Raw genomic sequence first — 26,581 nt, 5'->3', positions numbered from 1 at the left:
GACTGTTTTAAAACCATGCATCCCAGAGAGGAGGGCTTCACCTGGTTCAGTGGTGATGGCACCAGAGCCTCTCGCATAGATTTTATTTTCACACGGGACTGCCCGCCGACCGATGCTAGATTGACCCCTGTTTTCTTTTCTGACCACCTGATGCTCTCCTGCACCCTTTCACTCTCTTCAGGTGTGACTTTTGGAAGTGGTCTGTGGAAACTCAACTGCTCCCTGCTTGAAGATCAACATCTAGTTCAGCAGTACAGGGAGCAGTACCGAGAGTGGCAGACCCTTCAAGACATGTACGATACACGAGCACACTGGTGGGAGATGGTGAAGGGAAAGACCCAGACTTTTTTCAGACAGGCAGGCAAAAAAAGAAAGGGCAAGGAGAACAGACGCATGATGGGACTGCAGAAGCGACTACAGCGCTATTTTAACCTCAACCAAAATGGAATGGATTTTAATGAAGAAATTAGAGAAATCAAATCAGAGATGTCGGTTTTAGCTGAAATTAAAAGCAAGGGTGTCATTTTAAGGAGCAGGGAACGGGAAATAGAGGAGGGTGAGAAGTGCACCAGGTATTTTTTTAAGAAAATTGTTAGTAAAGGGGGGACCATTTTAAAACTAAAAAAGGAAAACGGGTGCATAACAGAGAATATCGAAGAAATTAAACAGATTGTGGAAAATTTTTACGTAGAATTGTATAAAGAAAAGCCCATTAGAATAGACACCATGAATGAAGTTTTAAAATCCATCGATAAAAAAGTAAAAGACAGTGTGCTTTTAACCCAAGATTTTACCATTCTAGAGTTAAATAAATGTTTGTCAAGTTTTAAAAAAGGGAAGTCCCCAGGACAGGATGGACTTCCCTTGGAATTTTATTTGACCTTTTGGGACATTTTAGCACCTGATTTGATCGATGTTTTTAAAGACTTTGAGCACCTAGACCGACTTCCTGACAGTTTTAGAGTAGGGATAGTGACTCTACTGCACAAAAACAAAGACAAGACCGACCTGATGAACTGGAGACCTATCGCACTTTTAAACCTTGATTGTAAACTTTTTAGCAAACTTTTAGCCTCACGTATGTCCTTGTTTTTAAAGGGGGTGATTCACCCGGATCAAGGCTGTGCCATCCCAGGGAGGAAGATCACCGACAGCCTGGTACTGATCCGAGACACCATCTGTTACGCGAGAGACAGAAACATCCGGCTAGTAGTCCTAAATTTAGATTTTGAGAAAGCCTTCGATCGGGTCTCGCACCAGTACCTTTTCAAGGTACTGCAAAAAATGGGGTTCCCAGAAAGGTTTCTAGCTTGGGTGGGATTGCTGTATCGGGACATTACCAGCAAATTTGTGATTAACGGGCATTTGACAAAAGCAGTCGATATTAACTGCGGTGTCCGTCAGGGTTGTCCGTTATCTGCCCTCCTATACATAACATGTATAGAACCGCTGGCACAGATCTTGAGAAGGGATCAACGAATCAATGGGTTGGGAGTACCGGGGAGCGGGGGACTGGACACCAAGTGTATTTTATACATGGACGACGTGAACATTTTATGCACCGACCTTTTATCCGTCAACAGGACGCTGGACTTGACTGACTGGTTTGGACAGGCTTCTGGGTCAAAGTTGAACAAAAACAAGACCCAAGCCCAATTTTATGGACCGTGGACAGCGACTGAGATGACAGGACTCCCTTTGACTGTGACCCAGACTGACCAAAAAATACTGGGGATCAAATTTGACAGGGAGGGAGAAGGAACAACAAATTGGCCAGACGTGGTAGGGAAAGTAAAACAAAGACTAGGATATTGGGGACTTAGAGGACTGACTATTGAAGGAAAGGTTTTAATCATCAAAGCGGTGATTTTACCTTTGCTTTTACTCATCAGTTCTGTTTTTATCCCACCTAGGAGAGTGCTTTTAGATCTGGAGCGAGCCATCTTTTATTTCCTGTGGGGCTCCAAGTGGGAGAGACTGAGGAGGGAGGTCATGAAAAGGCCAAAAGAGAAAGGAGGAAAAGGAGTGCCTGACCTGTACTTGTTTTTAGGAAGCCGATACACCGCACTACACCTCAAACAAGCCACAGACCCATCCGGAAACCCCAAAACTACAGCCATGACACGTTTCTGGATGGGATCGTACCTCAGACGATTGAAGATTTTACCTACAGATCTTAAAGTACCCGTGTCTTTTAGCCTGCCACCAGCCTATGCTTTTATCCCGACGTTTTTAAAGCATTTTAAACTGGAGCAGGAGGAGCTGCATATTTTAACCAACCACCGTTCTCTGATCTCTGTTGTGCAGGAGCAGGAGCCAGTGAGTCCAGTGCGCGGGCTCGCATTTGGCGAGCCCTCAACAGTTTGGCGCAACGTGAACCATTCTGCTCTTCCAAACAGACTCCGGGACCTGTCATGGATGGTGGCTCATGAGATTCTCCCAGTCAGGTCCGTCATGCACTCCCGGGGCATGTCAACACGCTCAACCTGCCCCCGACCCGGTTGTGGCGCGCCAGAGTCGGTGAGGCATTTGCTCTGGGAGTGCAGCGCTGCCGTAGACCAGTGGGCAATGGCCGGCTCCTTGCAATTCCCGTACTTGCCAGCAAGGGAGGTCCTTACAGCACAACTGGTGCTCTATGGGGTGAGCCAAAAAACACTGAAGAAAGATGACTTTGCCCAGATGTGGCTCACCCTAGCCGCCATCAAAGACGCCATATGGACCTCCAGAAACTTGCTGGTAAGGAAGCACATGCAGATCCCCCCCGTGGCTGTGATCCGGATGGCTGTAGGCGGCAGGCCTAGGACACAGCCACAAAGAAGCATCGCCTCTGTGCCCATTCGGACGAAGGAGCCGGAGCCACACATGAAAAGGTCAAAGCAGCGGCGGCCTGGCTCTCCGGGTGAGGCAGGTGGGAAGGAGCAACAGGGTGAGGATCTCCTCTGAGCACCACGACAGGATCCCGAGAGACCAAATGTTTGGGGGAGCGGAATGAGTGACCCTGGGTAGGGACTCACTCTGCTCCTGCACAAAATTAGAAAGAAGAGAAGTTTTAAACCAATGCACTCCCTTTTAAAGATTTGGGATACTCCATGGTTTTCATTTGTGAGATGGATTTTATGTTTGACAACATGTAAAACCCCTTGAAATATTTGTTTTTAATGTTTTAAAAAAAAAAAACAAACAAACAAACAATGGTTTTACAACTATTTATCATAGTGTTGTGATTATAATGTACCCTTTGTATCTCAAGATGTAAACCTTCTTTGAAAAAACTTGAAATGAGTGTCAATAAATCTTTTCGAAAGAAAAAATCTGTTCTTATCAGTTTAATATCTGATATGTCCTCTACCCGAGGACAAACATATTAAACGGATTTTTAGAACTGGGAGCTGAAAAAGGGGCTTGCCCCGTTCACTCCACGCATCGACCTGGCATTGCAGTGCCGCCGGGAACGGTGCACCCTTCTCTGGCCGTGTGGAAAAGCAAGCAAGCAAGCAAGCAAACAATGACGCAAACGTACAGTTTCAAATGCCCCTCTGGCAGTGGCTGGAGGAAGGTGAGTCAACCTGCCCCACAGCTGATATCCCTCACGCGCCCTGGAAGGGCTGCTAGCCTCCAATCAACCCCGCATTTTCCCTGTATTTTGGTCCCCGGGGGCCTGCAAGCGCCTGATAACTTGAGAAATTTGTGGGGATTGCATGTTGAGGCCCAGACACTTTTCTCCACAGTCCGATTGGCTAGAGCCCGTGACAACATGGGGAGGGGGCGGGGATTTGGCAAGCTAAGAGAAGGCTACCGTGAGGGCGGTGACTGGGACCAATGGGGTCCTCGGCCGCTCTTGAGGAGAGGCCTGTACTGACTCTGGTTTCTCTTCATCACGCACAAGTCTTTCGCCTTTTACTAAAGACTTCCGTGGAGAGGAACACCAATGAGTTTAAGCTATTTTTGGCAGGCTCTGCCGTATGGCTGAGCCCTTTGAGTTTGTGAAAAGTCAAACAGCTGTCGAGGTCAGGAATGGGGAGGTGGGCGGAGGTGGTGAAAAGCAGCCATTGCTCCGCTCATGTCAAAAGCAGCCAACCGCGACCAGCGAGATTTGTGCCAAGAGCCTGGCTGGAACGCCAGACACTTTGGGCCCATCGCTTCTCGGCCTTTTGGCTAAGACTGCGGTCGCCTCCTTTTGATGGTTAAATTCTTGCCTGTTGTGGCTCTGAGTTAAACCAGCTCTTGGGAGGAAATTGTCTACATTCCTTGTTTAAAGTTGTGCAACTTTTCTGTAGTTGCATATCTTAAACAAATAGGAATTCATTGGCCCAGAGAATCTCTTACCTGCGCTCTGCCGGATTCAACACCTTGTCCAGGCCAAAACTTGAAAAGGTAAGTACGTTTTTAGATTTTTTTCCTTTTTATATTTTTAATTGTATTTACTTATTTATTGTTCATTGTTTTTTTGTCCATTGTAAGTTTTTTACTGATTTTAGATCCTTTTAGCTTGTGGTGCCTCCACCATGTCGGCCACCCATGCCAACATGCGGAGGCACCACAGCGTCCGTTTTAAGTTTAAAGAAAAGGATGGAAAGCTCCTGGAGATGTCAAGGCTAGATTTCTCCAGGAAGCTAATCCAACAGGCTTTGAAATTCACAGCAAACGATTTGAATTGTATTTTGACCCTACCATTAAATAAAGGTTTTGATGTAAGCTTCCAGTCTGCGGCTATCTTGAGAGAATTTTGGACAAGATTTGAGTCTGTGAAACCCCAGTTTTCTGCATTTGTTGTTGAAAAACTGACTGATAATGCATTGAAAACAGTCATTGTCAGAATGTTTAATGAGACAGTGAATGCAGAAGACATTTGTATATGGCTGGGGAGATACTGCACTGTTAAAGGCCAGGCTACCAAAGTGAGAGATGAGGACGGCATCTGGAATTGCGCTTGGAGGGTCCCCATTCAACAATGGCAGGACCCCCAGGGCTTCCAAGGCCTGAAACATCTGCCGTCAATGATAGTTCTGGGTGAAAACAGGGGCTACATCCACTACCAAGGTCAGCCCAAGCTCTGCCGCAAGTGCGGTGAGCATGGGCACCTGGTAGAAGCGTGCACAAAAACCTTTTGCGGAAAGTGTAGAGAAATTGGGCACACTTTTGAGGAGTGCACCAATGGCAGGAAGTGCAACCTTTGTGGAGAAACAAATCATCTCTTCAGAGCTTGCCCCAAATCGTTTGCCAACAAACTAAAGGCAGCAAAAGCCAATGAACAAAATGGAGGACAAAAAGAAAAAGAGCAGGTTGAAGAGGCTGGGCAGGAAAATTCAAATCTCCCGCCAGATACTGTGATTGGAGAGGAGGGATCATGTGAGGCGGGAGAGGGGGAGGGGCCTGCAACAGCCCCATCAATGGAGAGTGGAGAGGAGGATGGGGAGATGCAGGAAGTGGGCGGAGCTAGTTCAGAAATGGAAGATTTTCAACCACCTGAAAATAGTGAGGATGCCCCCCTCCCCGATGCCCAGCAAACAAAGAGACTTGCATCGGAATTGTCCTCTGAGTCTCCTGTAGCCTCAGAGAAGAGGGGAAGAGTTGGGACTCTCTCAGACAGTTCATCTGTGGAGGAGCCCAGAGTCTTCCCCTCCAATTCACCAAATGAAGTCTCTTTCCTGACAGTAGCTCTACAATCAACCCCTAAGGACTCCAAGCTAAATGCAGCCTTGCGTCAAAGGCCAACCCCCAGAGTCCGACGGGGGAATGGAGCTCAACTCCCTCCTTCATCACCTGTTGAAGTGAAGGAGGAGCCCCGTTCACAAGAAATAGTCTAACTGCCTTTTTTTTTTTAAAAAAAAGATATTTTAGCATCTTAAACCTCTATTTAGTGTTTTTAAAATTTCATACCTGTTGTTTTTAATCATACTCATGACACTCACCTTCTCAACCATCAATGTGAGAAGTGTGAAGTCGAGAGTTAGAGCCCAGAGTGTTTTATCCTTTCTTAATTCTACAAAGTCAGATGTGTTTTTAATGCAGGAATGTGGCATACCGTTTTTAAAACACTACCGACAGTGGGAGGAGATGTGGCCACAGACATCGATATGGAGCGGATCAAACCAAAATAAGAACGATGGAGTGGCCATTTTAATAAAAAACCCTCAGGTTCTGGTGAAGGGTAGCACTGTGGTGAGAGACGGTAGGGCACTTTTAGCACACTTGACCTTTATGGGACAGGATTTTAACCTTCTCAATATTTATGGCTTTAACGACAAAAATGACAGGTATGACCTTTTAGAAGACCTGCAGTCCCACATGCTAGGGAGAGTGCCATTAGTTTTAGGAGGTGATTTTAACTGTATTTTAAGTCGAAAAGATAGAAAAAGAACAGGGGAAGATTTTAAAATTGACAAAACATCGGTTTTATTACAGGGCATATGCAGGGATTTTAAACTACAAGACTGTTTTAAAACCATGCATCCCAGAGAGGAGGGCTTCACCTGGTTCAGTGGTGATGGCACCAGAGCCTCTCGCATAGATTTTATTTTCACACGGGACTGCCCGCCGACCGATGCTAGATTGACCCCTGTTTTCTTTTCTGACCACCTGATGCTCTCCTGCACCCTTTCACTCTCTTCAGGTGTGACTTTTGGAAGTGGTCTGTGGAAACTCAACTGCTCCCTGCTTGAAGATCAACATCTAGTTCAGCAGTACAGGGAGCAGTACCGAGAGTGGCAGACCCTTCAAGACATGTACGATACACGAGCACACTGGTGGGAGATGGTGAAGGGAAAGACCCAGACTTTTTTCAGACAGGCAGGCAAAAAAAGAAAGGGCAAGGAGAACAGACGCATGATGGGACTGCAGAAGCGACTACAGCGCTATTTTAACCTCAACCAAAATGGAATGGATTTTAATGAAGAAATTAGAGAAATCAAATCAGAGATGTCGGTTTTAGCTGAAATTAAAAGCAAGGGTGTCATTTTAAGGAGCAGGGAACGGGAAATAGAGGAGGGTGAGAAGTGCACCAGGTATTTTTTTAAGAAAATTGTTAGTAAAGGGGGGACCATTTTAAAACTAAAAAAGGAAAACGGGTGCATAACAGAGAATATCGAAGAAATTAAACAGATTGTGGAAAATTTTTACGTAGAATTGTATAAAGAAAAGCCCATTAGAATAGACACCATGAATGAAGTTTTAAAATCCATCGATAAAAAAGTAAAAGACAGTGTGCTTTTAACCCAAGATTTTACCATTCTAGAGTTAAATAAATGTTTGTCAAGTTTTAAAAAAGGGAAGTCCCCAGGACAGGATGGACTTCCCGTGGAATTTTATTTGACCTTTTGGGACATTTTAGCACCTGATTTGATCGATGTTTTTAAAGACTTTGAGCACCTAGACCGACTTCCTGACAGTTTTAGAGTAGGGATAGTGACTCTACTGCACAAAAACAAAGACAAGACCGACCTGATGAACTGGAGACCTATCGCACTTTTAAACCTTGATTGTAAACTTTTTAGCAAACTTTTAGCCTCACGTATGTCCTTGTTTTTAAAGGGGGTGATTCACCCGGATCAAGGCTGTGCCATCCCAGGGAGGAAGATCACCGACAGCCTGGTACTGATCCGAGACACCATCTGTTACGCGAGAGACAGAAACATCCGGCTAGTAGTCCTAAATTTAGATTTTGAGAAAGCCTTCGATCGGGTCTCGCACCAGTACCTTTTCAAGGTACTGCAAAAAATGGGGTTCCCAGAAAGGTTTCTAGCTTGGGTGGGATTGCTGTATCGGGACATTACCAGCAAATTTGTGATTAACGGGCATTTGACAAAAGCAGTCGATATTAACTGCGGTGTCCGTCAGGGTTGTCCGTTATCTGCCCTCCTATACATAACATGTATAGAACCGCTGGCACAGATCTTGAGAAGGGATCAACGAATCAATGGGTTGGGAGTACCGGGGAGCGGGGGACTGGACACCAAGTGTATTTTATACATGGACGACGTGAACATTTTATGCACCGACCTTTTATCCGTCAACAGGACGCTGGACTTGACTGACTGGTTTGGACAGGCTTCTGGGTCAAAGTTGAACAAAAACAAGACCCAAGCCCAATTTTATGGACCGTGGACAGCGACTGAGATGACAGGACTCCCTTTGACTGTGACCCAGACTGACCAAAAAATACTGGGGATCAAATTTGACAGGGAGGGAGAAGGAACAACAAATTGGCCAGACGTGGTAGGGAAAGTAAAACAAAGACTAGGATATTGGGGACTTAGAGGACTGACTATTGAAGGAAAGGTTTTAATCATCAAAGCGGTGATTTTACCTTTGCTTTTACTCATCAGTTCTGTTTTTATCCCACCTAGGAGAGTGCTTTTAGATCTGGAGCGAGCCATCTTTTATTTCCTGTGGGGCTCCAAGTGGGAGAGACTGAGGAGGGAGGTCATGAAAAGGCCAAAAGAGAAAGGAGGAAAAGGAGTGCCTGACCTGTACTTGTTTTTAGGAAGCCGATACACCGCACTACACCTCAAACAAGCCACAGACCCATCCGGAAACCCCAAAACTACAGCCATGACACGTTTCTGGATGGGATCGTACCTCAGACGATTGAAGATTTTACCTACAGATCTTAAAGTACCCGTGTCTTTTAGCCTGCCACCAGCCTATGCTTTTATCCCGACGTTTTTAAAGCATTTTAAACTGGAGCAGGAGGAGCTGCATATTTTAACCAACCACCGTTCTCTGATCTCTGTTGTGCAGGAGCAGGAGCCAGTGAGTCCAGTGCGCGGGCTCGCATTTGGCGAGCCCTCAACAGTTTGGCGCAACGTGAACCATTCCGCTCTTCCAAACAGACTCCGGGACCTGTCATGGATGGTGGCTCATGAGATTCTCCCAGTCAGGTCCGTCATGCACTCCCGGGGCATGTCAACACGCTCAACCTGCCCCCGACCCGGTTGTGGCGCGCCAGAGTCGGTGAGGCATTTGCTCTGGGAGTGCAGCGCTGCCGTAGACCAGTGGGCAATGGCCGGCTCCTTGCAATTCCCGTACTTGCCAGCAAGGGAGGTCCTTACAGCACAACTGGTGCTCTATGGGGTGAGCCAAAAAACACTGAAGAAAGATGACTTTGCCCAGATGTGGCTCACCCTAGCCGCCATCAAAGACGCCATATGGACCTCCAGAAACTTGCTGGTAAGGAAGCACATGCAGATCCCCCCCGTGGCTGTGATCCGGATGGCTGTAGGCGGCAGGCCTAGGACACAGCCACAAAGAAGCATCGCCTCTGTGCCCATTCGGACGAAGGAGCCGGAGCCACACATGAAAAGGTCAAAGCAGCGGCGGCCTGGCTCTCCGGGTGAGGCAGGTGGGAAGGAGCAACAGGGTGAGGATCTCCTCTGAGCACCACGACAGGATCCCGAGAGACCAAATGTTTGGGGGAGCGGAATGAGTGACCCTGGGTAGGGACTCACTCTGCTCCTGCACAAAATTAGAAAGAAGAGAAGTTTTAAACCAATGCACTCCCTTTTAAAGATTTGGGACACTCCATGGTTTTCATTTGTGAGATGGATTTTATGTTTGACAACATGTAAAACCCCTTGAAATATTTGTTTTTAATGTTTTAAAAAAAAAAAAAACAAACAAACAATGGTTTTACAACTATTTATCATATTGTTGGGATTATAATGTACCCTTTGTATCTCAAGATGTAAACCTTCTTTGAAAAAACTTGAAATGAGTGTCAATAAATCTTTTCGAAAGAAAAATCTGTTCTTATCAGTTTAATATCTGATATGTCCTCTACCCGAGGACAAACATATTAAACGGATTTTTAGAACTGGGAGCTGAAAAAGGGGCTTGCTCCGTTCACTCCACGCATCGACCTGGCATTGCAGTGCCGCCGGGAACGGTGCACCCTTCTCTGGCCGTGTGGAAAAGCAAGCAAGCAAACAAGCAAGCAAACAATGACGCAAACGTACAGTTTCAAATGCTCCTCTGGCAGTGGCTGGAGGAAGGTGAGTCAACCTGCCCCACAGCTGATATCCCTCACGCGCCCTGGAAGGGCTGCTAGCCTCCAATCAACCCCGCATTTTCCCTGTATTTTGGTCCCCGGGGGCCTGCAAGCGCCTGATAACTTGAGAAATTTGTGGGGATTGCATGTTGAGGCCCAGACACTTTTCTCCACAGCCCGATTGGCTAGAGCCCGTGACAACATGGGGAGGGGGCGGGGATTTGGCAAGCTAAGAGAAGGCTACCGTGAGGGCGGTGACTGGGACCAATGGGGTCCTCGGCCGCTCTTGAGGAGAGGCCTGTACTGACTCTGGTTTCTCTTCATCACGCACAAGTCTTTCGCCTTTTACTAAAGACTTCCGTGGAGAGGAACACCAATGAGTTTAAGCTATTTTTGGCAGGCTCTGCCGTATGGCTGAGCCCTTTGAGTTTGTGAAAAGTCAAACAGCTGTCGAGGTCAGGAATGGGGAGGTGGGCGGAGGTGGTGAAAAGCAGCCATTGCTCCGCTCATGTCAAAAGCAGCCAACCGCGACCAGCGAGATTTGTGCCAAGAGCCTGGCTGGAACGCCAGACACTTTGGGCCCATCGCTTCTCGGCCTTTTGGCTAAGATCAAGTGTAGTATCTGTTCTTATCAGTTTAATATCTGATATGTCCTCTACCCGAGGACAAACATATTAAACGGATTTTTAGAACTGGGAGCTGAAAAAGGGGCTTGCTCCGTTCACTCCACGCATCGACCTGGCATTGCAGTGCCGCCGGGAACGGTGCACCCTTCTCTGGCCGTGTGGAAAAGCAAGCAAGCAAACAAGCAAGCAAACAATGACGCAAACGTACAGTTTCAAATGCCCCTCTGGCAGTGGCTGGAGGAAGGTGAGTCAACCTGCCCCACAGCTGATATCCCTCACGCGCCCTGGAAGGGCTGCTAGCCTCCAATCAACCCCGCATTTTCCCTGTATTTTGGTCCCCGGGGGCCTGCAAGCGCCTGATAACTTGAGAAATTTGTGGGGATTGCATGTTGAGGCCCAGACACTTTTCTCCACAGCCCGATTGGCTAGAGCCCGTGACAACATGGGGAGGGGGCGGGGATTTGGCAAGCTAAGAGAAGGCTACCGTGAGGGCGGTGACTGGGACCAATGGGGTCCTCGGCCGCTCTTGATGAGAGGCCTGTACTGACTCTGGTTTCTCTTCATCACGCACAAGTCTTTCGCCTTTTACTAAAGACTTCCGTGGAGAGGAACACCAATGAGTTTAAGCTATTTTTGGCAGGCTCTGCCGTATGGCTGAGCCCTTTGAGTTTGTGAAAAGTCAAACAGCTGTCGAGGTCAGGAATGGGGAGGTGGGCGGAGGTGGTGAAAAGCAGCCATTGCTCCGCTCATGTCAAAAGCAGCCAACCGCGACCAGCGAGATTTGTGCCAAGAGCCTGGCTGGAACGCCAGACACTTTGGGCCCATCGCTTCTCGGCCTTTTGGCTAAGATCAAGTGTAGTATCTGTTCTTATCAGTTTAATATCTGATATGTCCTCTACCCGAGGACAAACATATTAAACGGATTTTTAGAACTGGGAGCTGAAAAAGGGGCTTGCCCCGTTCACTCCACGCATCGACCTGGCATTGCAGTGCCGCCGGGAACGGTGCACCCTTCTCTGGCCGTGTGGAAAAGCAAGCAAGCAAACAATGACGCAAACGTACAGTTTCAAATGCCCCTCTGGCAGTGGCTGGAGGAAGGTGAGTCAACCTGCCCCACAGCTGATATCCCTCACGCGCCCTGGAAGGGCTGCTAGCCTCCAATCAACCCCGCATTTTCCCTGTATTTTGGTCCCCGGGGGCCTGCAAGCGCCTGATAACTTGAGAAATTTGTGGGGATTGCATGTTGAGGCCCAGACACTTTTCTCCACAGCCCGATTGGCTAGAGCCCGTGACAACATGGGGAGGGGGCGGGGATTTGGCAAGCTAAGAGAAGGCTACCGTGAGGGCGGTGACTGGGACCAATGGGGTCCTCGGCCGCTCTTGAGGAGAGGCCTGTACTGACTCTGGTTTCTCTTCATCACGCACAAGTCTTTCGCCTTTTACTAAAGACTTCCGTGGAGAGGAACACCAATGAGTTTAAGCTATTTTTGGCAGGCTCTGCCGTATGGCTGAGCCCTTTGAGTTTGTGAAAAGTCAAACAGCTGTCGAGGTCAGGAATGGGGAGGTGGGCGGAGGTGGTGAAAAGCAGCCATTGCTCCGCTCATGTCAAAAGCAGCCAACCGCGACCAGCGAGATTTGTGCCAAGAGCCTGGCTGGAACGCCAGACACTTTGGGCCCATCGCTTCTCGGCCTTTTGGCTAAGATCAAGTGTAGTATTCGTGGAGAGATTTTTCTTTTTTGATCTGGGCGACACTTCTATGGAAGCGATGGCCAGTATGGCCTCTCCTGTGCAGGTTATCCCTAAGGTTGGGTTGAGGTTCACGCTTCGTTTCCAGGCAATCGTGACAGAAGAAGATGCTGTTTCAAGATCGTGGTTCTGCAAGAGGGTCATCATGGGCCAGCTTCTTTTGACGGTGGAGGATGTCTTGTGCATTCAATGGAACCAACAGGAAAAAGCTTTTGATGTCACCCTGAGGAATGAGGAGGTGTACAGAAAGGTGTCTGAAAATTGTTCGGCTGGAGCTGGGGTAAGGCCCCTTGCCTGCTACAAGATTTTGAGTTTGGACAGACCTAATTTCAGGCAGATCACAGTTCACATGTTTAACCCGTTTGTGACTGATCTTGCCTTGGCTGATTTCCTGGGCCGGTATGGAGAAGTGGTGTCAGCAGCAAGATATGTTAATGATCCAATGGGGTTTTGGACTGGCAGACGGCAGTTCCAGGTGTTGCTCAAGCCTGAGCCAGAAGGGCCTGGTGGTCTCAGACATCCACCCGCCTTTTTTAGTCTCGGTGGGGACCGTGGCTATTTGTTCTATTCGAGGCAACCGTCTTTCTGTCGGCAGTGTAGGCAGTCTGGCCACACGGAGGCAGGATGCACTGGGGTCTGCTGCCGTTTCTGTGGTCAGGGGGGACACGAGGCTAAAGACTGCACTGCACTGAAGGCCTGTCATGGATGTGGTGGACTTGATCACCTCTATCGGAGCTGTCCTGGCCGTAGGAGAACCTTTGCAGAAGTAGCTGGGGCCACTGGAGGGCAGGGTAAGGCTCAAGACTTTGGAGGGACTTTCGTGCCAATGGGCAATACGTCAATTGATCCACAGCAAGCGGATCAGCTTCCAGGCCCTTCTGGGAGTAGAGTGGACTCTGTATCCAAGGTGCAGGGACTTGCCAGTGTTGCTGGAGAAGTCAGTGTGGACCAGGTGCCCTCGGGGATTACGGACGCGGTCCCCACTGGTGCCGCTCCCACCGAGCCAAAGCAAGGAGCACGAAGAGGTTTGAAGGTGTTGGAGGAGGGTCTCTCGATTGAAAAGGGGGAGTGTGAGCAGGTGGTGAAGAGTAAAAGGTCAAAGAGGGAGAGGGAGGGAGAGGGGAGGGGGCAGGCCGCAGAGGTGGGGGTTGATGTGGGTAGGGCTGATGGAATACAACAGGGGGGGGAAACGGTTAGAGGAGGGGCCCGGGGGCGGGATGCAATAGATACAGGTCAGGGGTTGGAGCATGTCTCAGGGGTTTTGGGTGAGGAGCCACCAGCTGGGTTGGAGCTTGATTTTGAGCTTTCTCCCGGTTTGCTCCTATTGTCGTCTCCTTTGAGTGAGGACGCATACGAGGGACCAAAAAGGCCTTCATCCTCACCAAATGCTGTTCCCTTTTCCTGGGCGGACCAGATGGATAGTGAAGGAGATGATCTGTATTCACAGTAGGGGGGGGGACTGTTTTGTTTTCTTTTTGTTTTTGTTTGAGTGTAAGCATCTGTAATTTAAAATGTTCTCCTTTGATGTTCTTTCTCTGAATGTGAGGGGAATGAGGAACACTGTTAAAAGAAGGATCGTTTTCGAATTTGTTAGCTCTTTGCGTGTAGCTTTTTGTTTGTTGCAGGAAGTCCACTTACGGGATATGGGGGATGTTGGGTGTTTTAGAAGGGAATGGACCAGAGGGGACTCAGTCTGGAGCATAGGGGGTGTTCACTCTACAGGAGTTGGGATTTTGTTTGGTTTTAAGGAGATTAAAGTGGAGGGTGTTTTTGTTATTGTCCAGGGGAGAATAATGGGTGCGGACATCTCCTGGGGAACAAACACGCTGAGAATCATTGTGGTCTATGGACCACAATCCTCAGCAGAGCGGAAAGAAATGTTTGGGATGCTGGAGCCGCACCTTGTCACCAACAGGCAGGTCATCATAGGGGGTGATTTTAATGTAGAGTTAGGAAAGGGGGGTGATGCCAGCGACCTGTACATTTCTAATCTTTTGAATAGTTTTGGTTTGGTCGATGGGGCGAGGGTGGTCAGGCCACTCATGGATGGTCCCACTTGGCGTAATTCGCAGGGGATCTTTAAGCGTTTAGATTATGTATTTTTTGTTAAGACCTTGAAGTTGGTTGCAGGAAGGGTGCTCCCGGTTTGCTTTTCGGATCATGATGGTTTGCTGTTTACGGTGAGTTTGGATTTGCCAGTCTTCGGGCCTGGGTTTTGGCGCTTAAATATTAGTGTGCTGGAGGAGGACTTGTTTAGTCAACAGTTTCTTTGGTTTTTTAAGGGTCTTATGGGACTCAAACCGCTGTGCCAGGGGTTGTTAGAGTGGTGGGAGGTGGCTAAGGAGAGGATGAAGATATTTTGTTTAAGTTATTGTCAGAGAAAGGCTGGAATGGCAAAGAGGGAGGTGGTCCATCTCCAGCACCGCCTTGAACTCGAGTATGCTAGGGGTAACTGTAAAGGTGCTGTAGACCATCAAGTTTGCGCATCCTTGAAAGCAAGTCTGAGACATATTTTTGAGGGTAGGGCCCGCGCATACCTGGTGCGGTCACGTCTGCAGTTCATTGAACAGTCAGAGACATGTTCGGCTGCTTTTTTTGGCTCCATACGGGCTGATAGGGCGAAGCAGCTGGTGTCAGGAGTTAGGAATAAACAGGGCAGGGTTGTGGTGGACACCTGCGAGATGGTGTGTGTCGCTACAGATCATTTCCGTGATGTTTTCACGGAGCGAGCGGTAGACATAGGAGGGGGAGGGGTGTTCCTGGATTTGCTGAACCAGCAGGTGCCAGGGAACATAGTGCGGGCTTTGGAGGCCCCACTGACCCTCAAAGAGCTTGAAGGTGCTCTCTGTAGGATGAACAGGCGCAAGGTGCCAGGCATTGATGGGTTGCCGGTAGAGTTCTATGTTAAGTTTTGGGACATACTTGGGCCAGTATTGTTGGAGGTGTTGACTGAGGTGCTCTGTACGGGGAAAATGGGGAGGTCTATGGCGACTGGAGTTATCTCCCTTCTGTTTAAGAAAGGGGATCGCGCTGATATGGATAACTGGCGACCGCTGTCCATGCTGTGCGTAGACTATAAGCTCCTGGCTAAGGTTCTGGCAGACCGGTTAAGCGTGGCCCTGCCACATGTGGTCCATGTGGACCAGACATGTGCAGTGCCAGGGCGCTCAGTAAGATGGAACCTGCAACTCTTACGGGATGCTGTGGCTTGGGCTGAGGATAGGCATCTGCCGCTTATGCTGGTCGGTCTTGATCAAGCAAAGGCCTTTGACAGAGTACATTGGGGTTTTATGTTTAGTGTACTGGAAAGGCTAGGTTTCGGTCAGGTTTTTGTAGGGTGGCTGCGCACATTGTATAGGGGTGCGGGGAGCAGGGTTTTGGTTAATGGGCACCTGGGGGAGGCTTTTAGTTTGTACTCTGGGGTGAGACAGGGTTGCCCGCTCTCACCGCTGCTCTATGCGCTTTACATGGAGCCATTGGCAGCTGCCATTCGGGCTGATCCTGGAGTGAGAGGTTTTTTTGTGCCTGGCAGTGGGGGTCTGCGAGTCAAGCTGTCTCAGTATGCTGATGACACTACATTGCTGCTGGACAGGGATGAGTGCCTTATCCGTTCATTGCAGATTTTTAGTGACTTCAGCCGGGTGGCTGGATCAAGCCTTAATTGTGCAAAGTCCTCGGTTAAGTTCTTTGGGAGGTGGAGAGAAAGGACGGATGTACCAGGGGGTCTGTCTCTCTGCTCTGGGCCTCTGAAGGTCCTAGGGGTAAGTTTTGAGTCGCCTCATGGTGCCACAGTGAACTGGACGAGGCGTCTGGAGGCGGTCCAGAGGAAGATTTCTCTCTGGAAGAGTAGGTGCCTGACGTTTGTAGGGAAGGTACTTGTTCTCAAGGTGGATGTTTTGCCTTCTCTCCTGTACCTGGCTTACATATATCCACTACCAGTCAGTATGAGGAGGCCTCTCATGCGTCACGTATTCGGTTTTATTTGGGGGGGGAGATATGAGTATGTTGCGAGGGCCCGCATGTTGGCAGGGGTTGAGGAAGGGGGGAGAGATGTGCCACATCTGCCACTGAAGTTGGACTGCATTTTCGTTTCTTTTATGTGTAGGGAATTAGCTGGCCCAGTGGTTCACCCCTCTGGCTATTTTTTGCGCCTCTTTTTTGCCTACCAAGCAAGGCAGCTTTTGGTTTGGGACAACTTGGCTCCCCGGGTAGAGCAGCAACCATGGCACTACCGCCATGCAGCCAGGTGGCTGCGGGCGCACCCGGAGGCTTCTGCACCAGCCCTGCAACTTAATCACAGGGCCCTCTACAAAGAGGTTAAGCAAAGGGTCATTGCACCTCCGGTCCCAGGAATATTGCCAAGTGTTTGGAGGGGGATTCAGCCTCATGGGCTTGATAATGGCCTTAAGGACCTGAACTGGTTGTGCCTCCATAAGTGTTTGCCAGTACAAGACATCATGTACCGGCATGGGTTGGCAAGGTCTCCGGTGTGTCCTAGGATTGGGTGCTCGGTAGAGGAGACAATTAGGCATGTAATGTGGGACTGTCCCTTTTCTAGGGTAGTATGGGAAAGGGTGGAGCTGTGGCTACGGAAGGGAGTCTTTGGGTTCCAACTATCATGGGAAATGGTTGAGAGGGGGGTGGGAACAGGACTGGGTTGGGCAAAATTAGCTGTTTGGCTAGTAATTAGCATGGTAAAGAGAGGCTTGTGGGTGGCTAGACAGGACCTAATTAAGAACAACAGATGCAGTAGAGTGGATGGGGTGGTGAGCAGAGTAAAAGCAGACTTGAAGAGGAGAATTGAGAGGGACATCCTGAAGTGGGGAATGCATGCTGCTTTAGAGAGGTGGAAGGGGGGTTTTGGTCTGTGGGATTGAAATAGGGGGGGGGGGGGGGGGGCGGGGGGTAGGATGTTTAAGGTAAACTTTTGTTTGGCTTGGTTTGTTTTGTTTGAACAAAATGGATGGAGTGGGTCAATTGTGTTTTGGATTTTTGGACCTCATATGTAAACTGTTTTCTTTGTTTTGTGACATTTGTTTTGGAGTGAGGAACTGAAATAAAAAAAAAAAAAAAAAAAAAAAAAAAATCTGTTCTTATCAGTTTAATATCTGATATGTCCTCTACCCGAGGACAAAGATATTAAACGGATTTTTAGAACTGGGAGCTGAAAAAGGGGCTTGCTCCGTTCACTCCACGCATCGACCCGGCATTGCAGTGCCGCCGGGAACGGTGCACCCTTCTCTGGCCGTGTGGAAAAGCAAGCAAGCAAGCAAGCAATGACGCAAACGTACAGTTTCAAATGCCCCTCTGGCAGTGGCTGGAGGAAGGTGAGTCAACCTGCCCCACAGCTGATATCCCTCACGCGCCCTGGAAGGGCTGCTAGCCTCCAATCAACCCCGCATTTTCCCTGTATTTTGGTCCCCGGGGGCCTGCAAGCGCCTGATAACTTGAGAAATTTGTGGGGATTGCATGTTGAGGCCCAGACACTTTTCTCCACAGCCCGATTGGCTAGAGCCCGTGACAACATGGGGAGGGGGCGGGGATTTGGCAAGCTAAGAGAAGGCTACCGTGAGGGCGGTGACTGGGACCAATGGGGTCCTCGGCCGCTCTTGAGGAGAGGACTGTACTGACTCTGGTTTCTCTTCATCACGCACAAGTCTTTCGCCTTTTACTAAAGACTTCCGTGGAGAGGAACACCAATGAGTTTAAGCTATTTTTGGCAGGCTCTGCCGTATGGCTGAGCCCTTTGAGTTTGTGAAAAGTCAAACAGCTGTCGAGGTCAGGAATGGGGAGGTGGGCGGAGGTGGTGAAAAGCAGCCATTGCTCCGCTCATGTCAAAAGCAGCCAACCGCGACCAGCGAGATTTGTGCCAAGAGCCTGGCTGGAACGCCAGACACTTTGGGCCCATCGCTTCTCGGCCTTTTGGCTAAGATCAAGTGTAGTATCTGTTCTTATCAGTTTAATATCTGATATGTCCTCTACCCGAGGACAAACATATTAAACGGATTTTTAGAACTGGGAGCTGAAAAAGGGGCTTGCTCCGTTCACTCCACGCATCGACCTGGCATTGCAGTGCCGCCGGGAACGGTGCACCCTTCTCTGGCCGTGTGGAAAAGCAAGCAAGCAAGCAAGCAAACAATGACGCAAACGTACAGTTTCAAATGCCCCTCTGGCAGTGGCTGGAGGAAGGTGAGTCAACCTGCCCCACAGCTGATATCCCTCACGCGCCCTGGAAGGGCTGCTAGCCTCCAATCAACCCCGCATTTTCCCTGTATTTTGGTCCCCGGGGGCCTGCAAGCGCCTGATAACTTGAGAAATTTGTGGGGATTGCATGTTGAGGCCCAGACACTTTTCTCCACAGCCCGATTGGCTAGAGCCCGTGACAACATGGGGAGGGGGCGGGGATTTGGCAAGCTAAGAGAAGGCTACCGTGAGGGCGGTGACTGGGACCAATGGGGTCCTCGGCCGCTCTTGAGGAGAGGCCTGTACTGACTCTGGTTTCTCTTCATCACGCACAAGTCTTTCGCCTTTTACTAAAGACTTCCGTGGAGAGGAACACCAATGAGTTTAAGCTATTTTTGGCAGGCTCTGCCGTATGGCTGAGCCCTTTGAGTTTGTGAAAAGTCAAACAGCTGTCGAGGTCAGGAATGGGGAGGTGGGCGGAGGTGGTGAAAAGCAGCCATTGCTCCGCTCATGTCAAAAGCAGCCAACCGCGACCAGCGAGATTTGTGCCAAGAGCCTGGCTGGAACGCCAGACACTTTGGGCCCATCGCTTCTCGGCCTTTTGGCTAAGATCAAGTGTAGTATCTGTTCTTATCAGTTTAATATCTGATATGTCCTCTACCCGAGGACAAACATATTAAACGGATTTTTAGAACTGGGAGCTGAAAAAGGGGCTTGCTCCGTTCACTCCACGCATCGACCTGGCATTGCAGTGCCGCCGGGAACGGTGCACCCTTCTCTGGCCGTGTGGAAAAGCAAGCAAGCAAGCAAGCAAACAATGACGCAAACGTACAGTTTCAAATGCCCCTCTGGCAGTGGCTGGAGGAAGGTGAGTCAACCTGCCCCACAGCTGATATCCCTCACGCGCCCTGGAAGGGCTGCTAGCCTCCAATCAACCCCGCATTTTCCCTGTATTTTGGTCCCCGGGGGCCTGCAAGCGCCTGATAACTTGAGAAATTTGTGGGGATTGCATGTTGAGGCCCAGACACTTTTCTCCACAGCCCGATTGGCTAGAGCCCGTGACAACATGGGGAGGGGGCGGGGATTTGGCAAGCTAAGAGAAGGCTACCGTGAGGGCGGTGACTGGGACCAATGGGGTCCTCGGCCGCTCTTGAGGAGAGGCCTGTACTGACTCTGGTTTCTCTTCATCACGCACAAGTCTTTCGCCTTTTACTAAAGACTTCCGTGGAGAGGAACACCAATGAGTTTAAGCTATTTTTGGCAGGCTCTGCCGTATGGCTGAGCCCTTTGAGTTTGTGAAAAGTCAAACAGCTGTCGAGGTCAGGAATGGGGAGGTGGGCGGAGGTGGTGAAAAGCAGCCATTGCTCCGCTCATGTCAAAAGCAGCCAACCGCGACCAGCGAGATTTGTGCCAAGAGCCTGGCTGGAACGCCAGACACTTTGGGCCCATCGCTTCTCGGCCTTTTGGCTAAGATCAAGTGTAGTATCTGTTCTTATCAGTTTAATATCTGATATGTCCTCTACCCGAGGACAAACATATTAAACGGATTTTTAGAACTGGGAGCTGAAAAAGGAGCTTGCTCCGTTCACTCCACGCATCGACCTGGCATTGCAGTGCCGCCGGGAACGGTGCACCCTTCTCTGGCCGTGTGGAAAAGCAAGCAAGCAAGCAAGCAAGCAAGCAAGCAAGCAAACAATGACGCAAACGTACAGTTTCAAATGCCCCTCTGGCAGTGGCTGGAGGAAGGTGAGTCAACCTGCCCCACAGCTGATATCCCTCACGCGCCCTGGAAGGGCTGCTAGCCTCCAATCAACCCCGCATTTTCCCTGTATTTTGGTCCCCGGGGGCCTGCAAGCGCCTGATAACTTGAGAAATTTGTGGGGATTGCATGTTGAGGCCCAGACACTTTTCTCCACAGCCCGATTGGCTAGAGCCCGTGACAACATGGGGAGGGGGCGGGGATTTGGCAAGCTAAGAGAAGGCTACCGTGAGGGCGGTGACTGGGACCAATGGGGTCCTCGGCCGCTCTTGAGGAGAGGCCTGTACTGACTCTGGTTTCTCTTCATCACGCACAAGTCTTTCGCCTTTTACTAAAGACTTCCGTGGAGAGGAACACCAATGAGTTTAAGCTATTTTTGGCAGGCTCTGCCGTATGGCTGAGCCCTTTGAGTTTGTGAAAAGTCAAACAGCTGTCGAGGTCAGGAATGGGGAGGTGGGCGGAGGTGGTGAAAAGCAGCCATTGCTCCGCTCATGTCAAAAGCAGCCAACCGCGACCAGCGAGATTTGTGCCAAGAGCCTGGCTGGAACGCCAGACACTTTGGGCCCATCGCTTCTCGGCCTTTTGGCTAAGATCAAGTGTAGTATCTGTTCTTATCAGTTTAATATCTGATATGTCCTCTACCCGAGGACAAACATATTATACGGATTTTTAGAACTGGGAGCTGAAAAAGGGGCTTGCCCCGTTCACTCCACGCATCGACCTGGCATTGCAGTGCCGCCGGGAACGGTGCACCCTTCTCTGGCCGTGTGGAAAAGCAAGCAAGCAAGCAAGCAATGACGCAAACGTACAGTTTCAAATGCCCCTCTGGCAGTGGCTGGAGGAAGGTGAGTCAACCTGCCCCACAGCTGATATCCCTCACGCGCCCTGGAAGGGCTGCTAGCCTCCAATCAACCCCGCATTTTCCCTGTATTTTGGTCCCCGGGGGCCTGCAAGCGCCTGATAACTTGAGAAATTTGTGGGGATTGCATGTTGAGGCCCAGACACTTTTCTCCACAGCCCGATTGGCTAGAGCCCGTGACAACATGGGGAGGGGGCGGGGATTTGGCAAGCTAAGAGAAGGCTACCGTGAGGGCGGTGACTGGGACCAATGGGGTCCTCGGCCGCTCTTGAGGAGAGGCCTGTACTGACTCTGGTTTCTCTTCATCACGCACAAGTCTTTCGCCTTTTACTAAAGACTTCCGTGGAGAGGAACACCAATGAGTTTAAGCTATTTTTGGCAGGCTCTGCCGTATGGCTGAGCCCTTTGAGTTTGTGAAAAGTCAAACAGCTGTCGAGGTCAGGAATGGGGAGGTGGGCGGAGGTGGTGAAAAGCAGCCATTGCTCCGCTCATGTCAAAAGCAGCCAACCGCGACCAGCGAGATTTGTGCCAAGAGCCTGGCTGGAACGCCAGACACTTTGGGCCCATCGCTTCTCGGCCTTTTGGCTAAGACTGCGGTCGCCTCCTTTTGATGGTTAAATTCTTGCCTGTTGTGGCTCTGAGTTAAACCAGCTCTTGGGAGGAAATTGTCTACATTCCTTGTTTAAAGTTGTGCAACTTTTCTGTAGTTGCATATCTTAAACAAATAGGAATTCATTGGCCCAGAGAATCTCTTACCTGCGCTCTGCCGGATTCAACACCTTGTCCAGGCCAAAACTTGAAAAGGTAAGTACGTTTTTAGATTTTTTTCCTTTTTATATTTTTAATTGTATTTACTTATTTATTGTTCATTGTTTTTTTTGTCCATTGTAAGTTTTTTACTGATTTTAGATCCTTTTAGCTTGTGGTGCCTCCACCATGTCGGCCACCCATGCCAACATGCGGAGGCACCACAGCGTCCGTTTTAAGTTTAAAGAAAAGGATGGAAAGCTCCTGGAGATGTCAAGGCTAGATTTCTCCAGGAAGCTAATCCAACAGGCTTTGAAATTCACAGCAAACGATTTGAATTGTATTTTGACACTACCATTAAATACAGGTTTTGATGTAAGCTTCCAGTCTGCGGCTATCTTGAGAGAATTTTGGACAAGATTTGAGTCTGTGAAACCCCAGTTTTCTGCATTTGTTGTTGAAAAACTGACTGATAATGCATTGAAAACAGTCATTGTCAGAATGTTTAATGAGACAGTGAATGCAGAAGACATTTGTATATGGCTGGGGAGATACTGCACTGTTAAAGGCCAGGCTACCAAAGTGAGAGATGAGGACGGCATCTGGAATTGCGCTTGGAGGGTCCCCATTCAACAATGGCAGGACCCCCAGGGCTTCCAAGGCCTGAAACATCTGCCGTCAATGATAGTTCTGGGTGAAAACAGGGGCTACATCCACTACCAAGGTCAGCCCAAGCTCTGCCGCAAGTGCGGTGAGCATGGGCACCTGGTAGAAGCGTGCACAAAAACCTTTTGTGGAAAGTGTAGAGAAATTGGGCACACTTTTGAGGAGTGCACCAATGGCAGGAAGTGCAACCTTTGTGGAGAAACAAATCATCTCTTCAGAGCTTGCCCCAAATCGTTTGCCAACAAACTAAAGGCAGCAAAAGCCAATGAACAAAATGGAGGACAAAAAGAAAAAGAGCAGGTTGAAGAGGCTGGGCAGGAAAATTCAAATCTCCCGCCAGATACTGTGATTGGAGAGGAGGGATCATGTGAGGCGGGAGAGGGGGAGGGGCCTGCAACAGCCCCATCAATGGAGAGTGGAGAGGAGGATGGGGAGATGCAGGAAGTGGGCGGAGCTAGTTCAGAAATGGAAGATTTTCAACCACCTGAAAATAGTGAGGATGCCCCCCTCCCCGATGCCCAGCAAACAAAGAGACTTGCATCGGAATTGTCCTCTGAGTCTCCTGTAGCCTCAGAGAAGAGGGGAAGAGTTGGGACTCTCTCAGACAGTTCATCTGTGGAGGAGCCCAGAGTCTTCCCCTCCAATTCACCAAATGAAGTCTCTTTCCTGACAGTAGCTCTACAATCAACCCCTAAGGACTCCAAGCTAAATGCAGCCTTGCGTCAAAGGCCAACCCCCAGAGTCCGACGGGGGAATGGAGCTCAACTCCCTCCTTCATCACCTGTTGAAGTGAAGGAGGAGCCCCGTTCACAAGAAATAGTCTAACTGCCTTTTTTTTTTAAAAAAAAAAAGATATTTTAGCATCTTAAACCTCTATTTAGTGTTTTTAAAATTTCATACCTGTTGTTTTTAATCATACTCATGACACTCACCTTCTCAACCATCAATGTGAGAAGTGTGAAGTCGAGAGTTAGAGCCCAGAGTGTTTTATCCTTTCTTAATTCTACAAAGTCAGATGTGTTTTTAATGCAGGAATTTGGCATACCGTTTTTAAAACACTACCGACAGTGGGAGGAGATGTGGCCACAGACATCGATATGGAGCGGATCAAACCAAAATAAGAACGATGGAGTGGCCATTTTAATAAAAAACCCTCAGGTTCTGGTGAAGGGTAGCACTGTGGTGAGAGACGGTAGGGCACTTTTAGCACACTTGACCTTTATGGGACAGGATTTTAACCTTCTCAATATTTATGGCTTTAACGACAAAAATGACAGGTATGACCTTTTAGAAGACCTGCAGTCCCACATGCTAGGGAGAGTGCCATTAGTTTTAGGAGGTGATTTTAACTGTATTTTAAGTCGAAAAGATAGAAAAAGAACAGGGGAAGATTTTAAAATTGACAAAACATCGGTTTTATTACAGGGCATATGCAGGGATTTTAAACTACAAGACTGTTTTAAAACCATGCATCCCAGAGAGGAGGGCTTCACCTGGTTCAGTGGTGATGGCACCAGAGCCTCTCGCATAGATTTTATTTTCACACGGGACTGCCCGCCAACCGATGCTAGATTGACCCCTGTTTTCTTTTCTGACCACCTGATGCTCTCCTGCACCCTTTCACTCTCTTCAGGTGTGACTTTTGGAAGTGGTCTGTGGAAACTCAACTGCTCCCTGCTTGAAGATCAACATCTAGTTCAGCAGTACAGGGAGCAGTACCGAGAGTGGCAGACCCTTCAAGACATGTACGATACACGAGCACACTGGTGGGAGATGGTGAAGGGAAAGACCCAGACTTTTTTCAGACAGGCAGGCAAAAAAAGAAAGGGCAAGGAGAACAGACGCATGATGGGACTGCAGAAGCGACTACAGCGCTATTTTAACCTCAACCAAAATGGAATGGATTTTAATGAAGAAATTACAGAAATCAAATCAGAGATGTCGGTTTTAGCTGAAATTAAAAGCAAGGGTGTCATTTTAAGGAGCAGGGAACGGGAAATAGAGGAGGGTGAGAAGTGCACCAGGTATTTTTTTAAGAAAATTGTTAGTAAAGGGGGGACCATTTTAAAACTAAAAAAGGAAAACGGGTGCATAACAGAGAATATCGAAGAAATTAAACAGATTGTGGAAAATTTTTACGTAGAATTGTATAAAGAAAAGCCCATTAGAATAGACACCATGAATGAAGTTTTAAAATCCATCGATAAAAAAGTAAAAGACAGTGTGCTTTTAACCCAAGATTTTACCATTCTAGAGTTAAATAAATGTTTGTCAAGTTTTAAAAAAGGGAAGTCCCCAGGACAGGATGGACTTCCCTTGGAATTTTATTTGACCTTTTGGGACATTTTAGCACCTGATTTGATCGATGTTTTTAAAGACTTTGAGCACCTAGACCGACTTCCTGACAGTTTTAGAGTAGGGATAGTGACTCTACTGCACAAAAACAAAGACAAGACCGACCTGATGAACTGGAGACCTATCGCACTTTTAAACCTTGATTGTAAACTTTTTAGCAAACTTTTAGCCTCACGTATGTCCTTGTTTTTAAAGGGGGTGATTCACCCGGATCAAGGCTGTGCCATCCCAGGGAGGAAGATCACCGACAGCCTGGTACTGATCCGAGACACCATCTGTTACGCGAGAGACAGAAACATCCGGCTAGTAGTCCTAAATTTAGATTTTGAGAAAGCCTTCGATCGGGTCTCGCACCAGTACCTTTTCAAGGTACTGCAAAAAATGGGGTTCCCAGAAAGGTTTCTAGCTTGGGTGGGATTGCTGTATCGGGACATTACCAGCAAATTTGTGATTAACGGGCATTTGACAAAAGCAGTCGATATTAACTGCGGTGTCCGTCAGGGTTGTCCGTTATCTGCCCTCCTATACATAACATGTATAGAACCGCTGGCACAGATCTTGAGAAGGGATCAACGAATCAATGGGTTGGGAGTACCGGGGAGCGGGGGACTGGACACCAAGTGTATTTTATACATGGACGACGTGAACATTTTATGCACCGACCTTTTATCCGTCAACAGGACGCTGGACTTGACTGACTGGTTTGGACAGGCTTCTGGGTCAAAGTTGAACAAAAACAAGACCCAAGCCCAATTTTATGGACCGTGGACAGCGACTGAGATGACAGGACTCCCTTTGACTGTGACCCAGACTGACCAAAAAATACTGGGGATCAAATTTGACAGGGAGGGAGAAGGAACAACAAATTGGCCAGACGTGGTAGGGAAAGTAAAACAAAGACTAGGATATTGGGGACTTAGAGGACTGACTATTGAAGGAAAGGTTTTAATCATCAAAGCGGTGATTTTACCTTTGCTTTTACTCATCAGTTCTGTTTTTATCCCACCTAGGAGAGTGCTTTTAGATCTGGAGCGAGCCATCTTTTATTTCCTGTGGGGCTCCAAGTGGGAGAGACTGAGGAGGGAGGTCATGAAAAGGCCAAAAGAGAAAGGAGGAAAAGGAGTGCCTGACCTGTACTTGTTTTTAGGAAGCCGATACACCGCACTACACCTCAAACAAGCCACAGACCCATCCGGAAACCCCAAAACTACAGCCATGACACGTTTCTGGATGGGATCGTACCTCAGACGATTGAAGATTTTACCTACAGATCTTAAAGTACCCGTGTCTTTTAGCCTGCCACCAGCCTATGCTTTTATCCCGACGTTTTTAAAACATTTTAAACTGGAGCAGGAGGAGCTGCATATTTTAACCAACCACCGTTCTCTGATCTCTGTTGTGCAGGAGCAGGAGCCAGTGAGTCCAGTGCGCGGGCTCCCATTTGGCGAGCCCTCAACAGTTTGGCGCAACGTGAACCATTCCGCTCTTCCAAACAGACTCCGGGACCTGTCATGGATGGTGGCTCATGAGATTCTCCCAGTCAGGTCCGTCATGCACTCCCGGGGCATGTCAACACGCTCAACCTGCCCCCGACCCGGTTGTGGCGCGCCAGAGTCGGTGAGGCATTTGCTCTGGGAGTGCAGCGCTGCCGTAG

The 26,581-nt window shown here is 48.8% G+C and overlaps 15 non-coding genes and 4 pseudogenes across 15 annotated transcripts; all 19 read left to right on the top strand.

Moving 5' to 3' along the window:
• The first annotated feature begins 3,290 nt into the window (after positions 1 to 3,290).
• On the top strand, positions 3,291 to 3,465 carry LOC139619691 (U2 spliceosomal RNA; annotated as a pseudogene).
• Positions 3,466 to 3,856: 391 nt separating this feature from the next.
• On the top strand, positions 3,857 to 3,971 carry LOC139619131 (U5 spliceosomal RNA). Its single transcript, XR_011690137.1, has one exon. It is a non-coding gene; the product is annotated as a U5 spliceosomal RNA (small nuclear RNA).
• A 5,749-nt stretch (positions 3,972 to 9,720) lies between these two features.
• On the top strand, positions 9,721 to 9,894 carry LOC139619716 (U2 spliceosomal RNA; annotated as a pseudogene).
• Positions 9,895 to 10,289: 395 nt separating this feature from the next.
• LOC139619130 (U5 spliceosomal RNA) lies at positions 10,290 to 10,404 on the top strand. Its single transcript, XR_011690136.1, has one exon. It is a non-coding gene; the product is annotated as a U5 spliceosomal RNA (small nuclear RNA).
• A 164-nt stretch (positions 10,405 to 10,568) lies between these two features.
• On the top strand, positions 10,569 to 10,760 carry LOC139619497 (U2 spliceosomal RNA). The gene has a single exon (XR_011690490.1). It is a non-coding gene; the product is annotated as a U2 spliceosomal RNA (small nuclear RNA).
• Positions 10,761 to 11,155: 395 nt separating this feature from the next.
• Positions 11,156 to 11,270, top strand: LOC139619129 (U5 spliceosomal RNA). The gene has a single exon (XR_011690135.1). It is a non-coding gene; the product is annotated as a U5 spliceosomal RNA (small nuclear RNA).
• A 164-nt stretch (positions 11,271 to 11,434) lies between these two features.
• Positions 11,435 to 11,626, top strand: LOC139619172 (U2 spliceosomal RNA). The gene has a single exon (XR_011690175.1). It is a non-coding gene; the product is annotated as a U2 spliceosomal RNA (small nuclear RNA).
• Positions 11,627 to 12,009: 383 nt separating this feature from the next.
• Positions 12,010 to 12,124, top strand: LOC139619128 (U5 spliceosomal RNA). Its single transcript, XR_011690134.1, has one exon. It is a non-coding gene; the product is annotated as a U5 spliceosomal RNA (small nuclear RNA).
• A 164-nt stretch (positions 12,125 to 12,288) lies between these two features.
• On the top strand, positions 12,289 to 12,367 carry LOC139618762 (U2 spliceosomal RNA; annotated as a pseudogene).
• Positions 12,368 to 17,387: 5,020 nt separating this feature from the next.
• Positions 17,388 to 17,598, top strand: LOC139619815 (U2 spliceosomal RNA; annotated as a pseudogene).
• A 387-nt stretch (positions 17,599 to 17,985) lies between these two features.
• LOC139619127 (U5 spliceosomal RNA) lies at positions 17,986 to 18,100 on the top strand. The gene has a single exon (XR_011690133.1). It is a non-coding gene; the product is annotated as a U5 spliceosomal RNA (small nuclear RNA).
• A 164-nt stretch (positions 18,101 to 18,264) lies between these two features.
• On the top strand, positions 18,265 to 18,456 carry LOC139619496 (U2 spliceosomal RNA). The gene has a single exon (XR_011690489.1). It is a non-coding gene; the product is annotated as a U2 spliceosomal RNA (small nuclear RNA).
• A 391-nt stretch (positions 18,457 to 18,847) lies between these two features.
• LOC139619126 (U5 spliceosomal RNA) lies at positions 18,848 to 18,962 on the top strand. Its single transcript, XR_011690132.1, has one exon. It is a non-coding gene; the product is annotated as a U5 spliceosomal RNA (small nuclear RNA).
• A 164-nt stretch (positions 18,963 to 19,126) lies between these two features.
• On the top strand, positions 19,127 to 19,318 carry LOC139619495 (U2 spliceosomal RNA). The gene has a single exon (XR_011690488.1). It is a non-coding gene; the product is annotated as a U2 spliceosomal RNA (small nuclear RNA).
• A 391-nt stretch (positions 19,319 to 19,709) lies between these two features.
• Positions 19,710 to 19,824, top strand: LOC139619123 (U5 spliceosomal RNA). Its single transcript, XR_011690130.1, has one exon. It is a non-coding gene; the product is annotated as a U5 spliceosomal RNA (small nuclear RNA).
• A 164-nt stretch (positions 19,825 to 19,988) lies between these two features.
• Positions 19,989 to 20,180, top strand: LOC139619398 (U2 spliceosomal RNA). The gene has a single exon (XR_011690395.1). It is a non-coding gene; the product is annotated as a U2 spliceosomal RNA (small nuclear RNA).
• Positions 20,181 to 20,587: 407 nt separating this feature from the next.
• Positions 20,588 to 20,702, top strand: LOC139619122 (U5 spliceosomal RNA). The gene has a single exon (XR_011690129.1). It is a non-coding gene; the product is annotated as a U5 spliceosomal RNA (small nuclear RNA).
• Positions 20,703 to 20,866: 164 nt separating this feature from the next.
• Positions 20,867 to 21,058, top strand: LOC139619402 (U2 spliceosomal RNA). The gene has a single exon (XR_011690399.1). It is a non-coding gene; the product is annotated as a U2 spliceosomal RNA (small nuclear RNA).
• Positions 21,059 to 21,445: 387 nt separating this feature from the next.
• On the top strand, positions 21,446 to 21,560 carry LOC139619121 (U5 spliceosomal RNA). The gene has a single exon (XR_011690128.1). It is a non-coding gene; the product is annotated as a U5 spliceosomal RNA (small nuclear RNA).
• Positions 21,561 to 26,581: the final 5,021 nt, after the last annotated feature.

Source organism: Trachinotus anak, unplaced genomic scaffold, assembly GCF_046630095.1.
Source record: "Trachinotus anak isolate AG129_WGS33_773 ecotype Australia unplaced genomic scaffold, CSIRO_AGI_Tana_v1 ptg000003l, whole genome shotgun sequence".
NCBI lineage: Eukaryota > Metazoa > Chordata > Actinopteri > Carangiformes > Carangidae > Trachinotus > Trachinotus anak.
This window is presented reverse-complemented; position numbering and strand designations above follow the sequence as displayed.